The sequence below is a fragment of the Haemorhous mexicanus genome, chromosome Z (genome assembly GCF_027477595.1).
Source record: "Haemorhous mexicanus isolate bHaeMex1 chromosome Z, bHaeMex1.pri, whole genome shotgun sequence".
Lineage (NCBI taxonomy): Eukaryota > Metazoa > Chordata > Aves > Passeriformes > Fringillidae > Haemorhous > Haemorhous mexicanus.
The window spans coordinates 30,323,553-30,331,194 of record NC_082381.1 but is presented as its reverse complement, the minus strand read 5'-3'; the positions used below and the strand labels follow the sequence as shown (position 1 = coordinate 30,331,194).

Sequence of the window (7,642 nt, the reverse complement as noted above, 5' to 3'; positions counted from 1 at the left end):
TTTGAAAGGAAGGGATCTTGCTACAGGTTTCCTAAAATTCTTCTAGGTACTTTTATATGGAAGACAAGCATAGAAAATTCAGAATGGCATTTTCAAAAGCACTATGTCTTCACTGTGTTTGAACAGTTTTCCAAACAGTTGGAGACAACAAAAATATCAAAATTCTGGAAGCTCTCAAGTCCTTTCATCTCAGTCTAATCCTGAAAGAAAATCTAAGTTACGTGTCTTTGGAAAAATAGGTATAATTATATTCTATGAAGACTTTGGTCTTGTGGGTTTTTTTAATCAGGTGTTTAATACTGAAAAGAAAACAAGATCTTTCTTGTGGCCTAGAAAGGTAGCAGAAAAAAGAATTTAACAGACTCTATTCAGAGCTTGATTTTTCTTACTGGTTATTTGTGCTGGAATTGCCTAGCTAGAAACAGCCAGAATTGCTCTAATAGACTGATTTCTTCCAAGGGAGTAAGGAGGACAGGGAAATACAGGTCAATCAGCCTTGCCTCCATCCCCTGACAGGGGATGGGGTAACTAATCCTGGAAACCATTCCAGACAAATGGAGAAGTTGATTGGGAGTAATGGTTAACCTACTCGATGCCCGTGACGGGACAGCCAGACTGATGGATATGGGTGGAGCAATGGATGATGTCTACCCCAGCTTTACCCAAGCCTTTGAGACAGCCTCGGGCATCAAGAGGGGCTGGAAAGCGGACGTTTTATCTTCCTTGCCTTGGTGCTTTGGGGCTGCATTGCAAAGCAAAGGCAGCAGGATGACTGCAGGCGGAGAAAGAGAGGGTTTGCGGAGCCGAGCCCGGCCGGCCCCGGAGCCGCCCCGCCCGCGCTGTGCCCGCAGCCCCGGCTCTGCCGCGCTCGTCCCCGCCAAGTCCGGCCCGCGCCGGGGCCGCGCTGGGCGCGCGCGGGCCCGAGCGCAGCGCCCCACTCAGGCCGCGCGCCGCCGGCGCAGCCGCGGCCGTTGCGCCGCGGGCGTTGCGGCCACAGTCGGCGATCGACGCCATGGCGGAGCTGCCGCTGCCCGCCGGGCTCCGCGCCAGCACCTTCCCCGCCAAGCTCTGGCGCCTGGCCAACAGTCCCCGCGTCCGCTCCGTGCGCTGGGACAGCCGGGCCACGGGGCTGCTCATCGACCGCTCCCTCTTCGAGCGAGAGCTGCTCAGCTCGGGCGACGCCCAGAGGGGCGGTGGCGATGGGCGGGCCCCGCTGCCGCACACCTTCCGGGCCACGCAGTTCCGCAGCTTCGTGCGGCAGCTCTACCGCTACGGCTTCCACAAGGTGCCGGGCTGGCTCGGCTCGGCTGCGCCGGGCGATGCCGGAGCCTGGCTACACTACAGCAACCCCTGCTTTCGCCGCGACCGCCCCAACCTCCTGCTGCGCATCAAGCGCCGCAGCGCGGCCAACAGGCAGCGGCCGGCGGCGGGGCGGGAGGGCCGCCGGCGCCCGCCCAGCGGCTCCCAGCAGCTGCCCGGGGCGCGGCCGCTGCCGGACGGGCGGGAGCTGCGCAGCCCCCGGCCCGGCCGCCTGCAGCAGCCCCCCGGGGAGCGGCCGCTGCTCGTCCGGCGCCCGCCCTGCAGCTTCCACCTGCTGCACAGGGACCAGCCGAGGCCGGCCCGGCGGGAGGGGCCGAGCCGCTTCCAGGAGCTCTACGGGGAGCGGCCGCCGCCCGCCGAGCGGGGGGTGCTCGGCATCCCGCCCTGCCATTTCCTCGGGCTCCACGGGGAGCGGCCGCTGCCGCTCGGCCGGGAGGGGCCCCGCAGCCACTTGCAGGAGCTCTACGGGGAGCAGCTGCCTCCGGCCGAGCGCAGCGTACTCGGCATCCATCCCTGCAGCGTCCGGCAGCTCCCCAGGGAGCAGCAGCCCCCAGCCTACGACCCACGAGGTAGGAAAAGACTTGTAGCCTCGCTTTTGCCAAAGGTTAGGAAAAGTGACCCTTTGAAGTAGTTTTCCATAAGGCTCTCTCACTGTCGGCCAGAAGTTGTCAAGCCTACCGGGAAGGGGCACCTAGGAGGCCAAAAGATTCTCTGCCTGGTTTTCCTGGCTGCTTCCCGTGATGTTTGATCCAAGGCAGCACTCGAGCTCTCTGTCCCCCAGCCACATTGTGGAGCCTGACCAACGCGTTTGGATTCTTGCAGCCACCCCGGGCACTTCAGGGCCCAGCACTCCAGCTGGCAGTGCAGCTTGTGCAGCATCGACGGCCTGCAGCTCAGCACAGAGCGCACCTGGGCAGGAGGGATGGTCGCCAGCAGATCTAGGCCTTGCCGTCGAGAAGATGATTCGGGAGATCAGGATGTCCCTGTCTGAAAGATCTCCCTCTGCTCAGGTAATTGCATTGGATGGGGATAAAAGGGGCTGGACTGAGAGCTTTCAAACGTGGTTACATGGCGGAGAAGCAACGGCTTCTTTAATTGAACTTATTTCATCATGATTTAGTTATTCTTTTTGCTGAAGAAAGATTTCTGAGAGAGGGAATGAAGAAGAATTGAAAAAGAGGTTTTTCTTGCTGGGAAAGATGAGAAGATGGTTTGCAGAATTGCCACTGAAGGCCAAGTGTCCCGTGCAGGGAGGGGCATGCCAGAGGTGCCTCTGTTCCAGCAGCAGGTGTGGGCTGTGCCTCTTTTGGGTGGGAAGGCCAAGGCCAGGCAAGGGCAGGACTGCAGCTGTAGCTGCTGCTGTGTGAGCCCTGCCGTGCGTGTATGTGCTCCCAGAGCCGTGGCTGGGGCTGGAGCTGCAGCTCTCTGTCCTTTTGCTGATTATTATACGTGTTGGCCAAAGAATGTCTCTCTTTTTATTCATGTGCTGACCCATTGCCTGCAGTACATTTATGATTATGAGCCAGGGCAGACTCAAGGTGGGGAGAGGGATTTTTTTGGATTTACCAATACCTTTTTCTCAAGTAGCATCACTTTTGTCTTCTGTAAAGTCAGACTTAGCAGTTTTCAGAAGCATTTTATTCCGTAATAAAAGGAAATGTTGCAGGTTCAGAACCATCTTTAGAATCTTTAGGGGTTTTGATGGCTGTGCTGTCGCAGAAGAGATGAATATTCTGGAACTGGTCATAGTGAGAATATCCTTGTGTCCAAAGGTAATTTGCAGGTGTTTCATTGTGGACATTTACTTCCTCGGTGGAATAGAAACACTACCTCGTTTTCTGGCTTTTCCTGTCTTTTTGGTTGGGTTTTTTTCCCGCTGTCCCAATGTCCAGATTTTTGCCCGTGATCACAAATGTGATCCTTGGAATGGCCTGGGTGCATGAATGTTTGCCTGGATCATACCCATGGGGCAGCAGCAGAGGGCTCCAAAAAGCACCACCTCGTGCTGGGTTGTGTGAGCGCTTGGCCGGGGGTGGTGAGACGCCCAAGCAGAAATGTGTGCTTTGTGTGGGGGTTTGCAGCACCCAGCCCTGGGCAGGGCTGGCAGCGAGCTCTGTCCTTGCTGGCAGCAGGGAGAGCCCCTGGCTTTCTGCTGGCTGATTTCTCCCAGCTCTGGCATGAGCCAGGGTCAGAGCTTGAGGGCACGTCCCCTCACTTGGTGTCTTCTGGTTTCCTGTGCGCATGTTTTGTCTCAAAGGTCATTTTGTAAGAGCTTCAGTTTCACCTTGGCCACCTGAATCCTGAGTTTAAAAGGCTGCTCATGTGAACCGTATGGGCAGTGTTCCCTCCTCCGTGCTCCATGTCTTTTGGGAGTGGAGAAGGAGAGTTATCGTATCCCTGATGTGTTTCCAGGAAAATAGTGAGTGATCTTTGGGTTCCTTTCTTTCTGTTTTTCTGCTCAGGACAATGTCAGTGTTGCCCCCGATTCCTCAGGAGGGGAGCCTGTGGACAGAGCTGCAGCAGAGGAAGCTGCATCTGGCACCGAGAGCTGCAGGAACGGTTCCCAGGAGCCCGAGGAGCCTGGTAAGGACAGAGCCCTCACTGGTTTAGAGAGGTGTGAGATGGCTGCTCTGAGCAGGCTTGGTGCTTCCTGGTGCCTTGAGTTCAAATCCTGCACTGGCACAAGCTGCCTTAGCCCTGCCCTCCACACTTCTCCAGAGGTTCTGGCACTGAGTCCTGTGCCGTGGCAAGAGAGCAGGGAATAAAGCCGACCTTGGGGGAGTTGTGTCACCAAGTTGGGTGTCCCAGCTTTGTGCTGAAGTCGGTGGATAAATTTGCTGCTGGCTGACAGGGCAGGCCAGGCTGAGCGACTCTTGAAGGAACAGGGGAAAAAAAGAGCAAAAAGTCAGGCTAGAAGTCCAGATCACTGACTCAGTGTAGTACCAGTCTGCTGGTATTGGTGCTGACCCACCAGAAAAACAAGGAGCAGAACATCAGAGGCCAGCCAAGTGAAACATCACAGTCAGTCCAGTATCAGAATGGAAACTTAAATGAGCCCTGATTAGGGAGACCTAAGAGGAGAGAGGGAGCGCTTTGGATCCATTCCTTAGCCAAGCTGGTGCAGCCTGCAGGCCTCGTAGGGAGCTCTGTCCCTCGCAGCCCTTCCTGCCAGAGCCGACGGTCGAGTTGGAGCAGCTGCTGCTCGCTGCAGGGGGCAGTTGGTAGATGGCCCTGGTAATGGAGCTGGTTCATGACTCAGCTCCCAGCAGCCCTCAGCTTCAGGCATTTCAGTGAGGACTGAGGTCTGTCTGTCAGCACAGAGAAAGAACAAGGCTGGGCTTCTTTGTGGCTCCTGGGGCTGTGTGTGTTTCAAGCTCTCGTGGGTGCCCTTTGCACTGCGAGTGCTGAGACTTTATTGAGATCCTTCAGTGTTTTGAAACACGCTTTTGAACACTTGGAATGGTCCCTGTTCTTTTAAGGGCATGCTTCAAATTGCCAAGTAAGAGTCTGCCTTTCAGGCCATCTTTGACAGTCCCTGGTAGAAGGAGAATTGCTGTCCAAGGGAAAGGTGCACAAGGGCCAATATTGACTGAGCGTTCCCTTGGCTTCCCAGATGCCATCTGACCAACATCTCCAGGAGGGCTGCCCTGCGTGGCAGGAGGAGACAGAGGAGAGCCCGTGACCATCGGGCAGGTAGAATTCCTCTGCTTGTAAATATGTTTATAGATTCCTATGATTTTACTTATCAAAGGGTATAGTTCTGTTTACAGATTAGAGTGTTCTGTTTATATGTGCATATATTGATAGATCTGTAGAGTTAAATGGGGATATGTATTCAGTTAGACAAGTGATATATTTTATTATAAATTTACCTGTATAGATTTTCAGAGTTTAAATTTTTTTGTGTAGAGTCCAAAAAAAAAATATAGATGAAGTTTCATTTATAAATGAGTATAGTTATAGAGTAAGAAGGATATGAATGTTTAGATGAATAGGTTGCGGTTTGCCTAGGCCTAGGCTGCATTTTTACCTCTTTCCCCCTTCACCTGCCTTTCTCACCTCTTGCTTTTCCCCCTGTGCCCCCTGTGTCCCCTCTCCCTGTGCTGGGTCCGAGCTGGCGGCCGGGCCGGCCAGAGCAGCACTTCCAGCCCCGGCTGTCCCTGGAGCGGTGGGAGCTGCCGCTGGCCCCAGGCACTGTCCCCTGAGGAGCTGCTGAAGGACGGTGAGACAGAGGGGGCTGAGGGGGCTGAGGGGGCGGTGGCGCTGAAGGGACGGGGAGCCTGAGCTGCTGCTGGGGCTGGGGGCTGTGGGGCAGCCGAGGCTGATGGTGGCACTGAGGTGACAGGGAAGTGGCACAGGCTGAGGGGCTGGCAGGTCTAAGGGGGACGGGATGGGTCAGAAGGGACTGAGGGGGGTGAGAGGACTGTGAGGGGCTGAAGAAACGGAAGGGGGCTGGGGCTTCAGTGAGAGCATGGCGGGGCTGAGGGGGATGGAGGGGGCCAGCAGGGAGCACAGAGGGCTCCAGGACTGCAGCTCTGCCAGGCCTTGGAACCAATTCCAGAGCCTCCACTTTTTCCCCAGCTGCATGGAAGACCTTGAGGACAGCCAGAGCCTGATGGGAGCCAGCAGAGAGAAGCTGAAGGCCAGCAGCAGGAGCAGGGAATGGGGACCTGCTGCTGCCACCCTGGAGAGAGCTTGGGTGAGGCCACAGGCCCGGGCAGGCAGGGTGGGGCTGAGGGTGGCGTGGGCTGTGGCCGTGGGCACTGCCCGGCGGGGCAGGAGCGGGTCCTGCCCGTGCTGGGGCCGCTCAGCGCAGCTGCCCCGGCCGGCACAGGGGCTGTCCTTGGCCAAGGCAGCTGTGCCGGCAGGGCCCGGCAGCTGTGCCGCCTGTGCCGGGCTGCCGGGGCTGCGGGACGGTCCCGCCGCGGCTGCGCTCACCACAGCCTGGCCCGCTCGCCTGCTTTTTCTTTCCAACCCTTCTGGGGAGGCTCTGAGATTTCCTCTTCCGTGATGGAAGTGCAGCTGCTGCCAAGGGAAACGTTCCCGTACTCACTCAGTGTTCCCTTTGCTTGCCAGATGCCCCATCTGCTGTCCCTGTCCAGGAGAGCTGCTCTGCACGGGAGGAGAAGACCGAGGGAGAGGCTTTGAAGATGAGGCAGCTGGGATCCTTCTTCTTTTTGTGCTGTTTAATTATATATGGACTAGCATGGAGTTACTGATAATTACATGCATATTTTCATATGTAGCTTGCTATTTGTATTGGTATATTTCTGTATGTATCTTGTTATTTTTATGAATGTACTCTCTATGTACGTATAGATATATACATACAGGTTTGCAGTTACGTATTTATGTAAATACGTATCTACTTTTTTATGTATGTTGTAATATCTGTGTTTAGTTATTTTTCCATATGTGTACAGCTTTGTAGGTGTTTATATTTATCAATGTAGTTTTCAGTATATATCTTTTAAAACTAGTGTATTGGTATTTGTATTGGTACAGATGCCTATTTTTATATTTTTAGTTGTATATTGATGTATTTGTATTTAAATATATTTACATATGTTTCCAGATGCATAGCTGTATATTTGTATGGATACAGTTGGATTGGTATTTAGACTGGTACAGTAATATTTGTATATTTAAAAATAGTTGTGGTTGAAGTATTTATATATATATTTTATATAATCTATAATATTTAATCTATATTTACATCGTTAGATTGTTATAGATTTATTTTTATATATGTTCATGTATGTATGTATTAAATTCTGTTTATAGATGTATAGTTGCATAACTATTGAATTCTTGTTGGGGTCTTTAGAGAGGGAATGCATATTTTTGTATTTCTATATGGGGTCTGCATTTGTAGTAATATGTAATAAATTAAGTTGTTAAACGCCTAATTGATCTTTGTGTATAGTGAGTTGCGTATAGTGGAGGCTAGCAATAAATCAAGTTTGGTTAAGTGAACTTGGTTTTTGTATATTTTTACATAGACAGGTTGTAATAATCTAATAAATTGCTGGTTTTACCCTAAATTGAGATCTGTTTAGTTCTGTATTGTCAGCATGGGTGTAGCAGTTTGTAATAAATGACATTTTTCAACTGAAATTGATTCTGGTGGATTTGTGGATCAGCAGTGCGGCTGTGGCAATCTGCAAGAAATGCCATTTGTCAGCTGCGATGGCTGTTGTGTGATTTGTGCTACCCAAAGCCATGAGCAGATGGAAATGCTGGAGGATTTTGGCCATGGAAATCTCCGGCCATGGCCAGCACATGCCCCACCTGCACTCAGGCTGGGCAAGGGAAGGGCAGA

General features: G+C 53.0%; 1 long non-coding RNA gene across 1 annotated transcript; it reads left to right on the top strand.

Annotated features, from left to right (window-relative positions):
* The first annotated feature begins 1,908 nt into the window (after window positions 1-1,908).
* On the top strand, window positions 1,909-7,437 carry LOC132322214 (uncharacterized). Its single transcript, XR_009485044.1, has 5 exons — window positions 1,909-2,330; window positions 3,783-3,903; window positions 4,934-5,542; window positions 5,902-6,019; window positions 6,397-7,437. It is a non-coding gene; the product is annotated as an uncharacterized LOC132322214 (long non-coding RNA).
* Window positions 7,438-7,642: the final 205 nt, after the last annotated feature.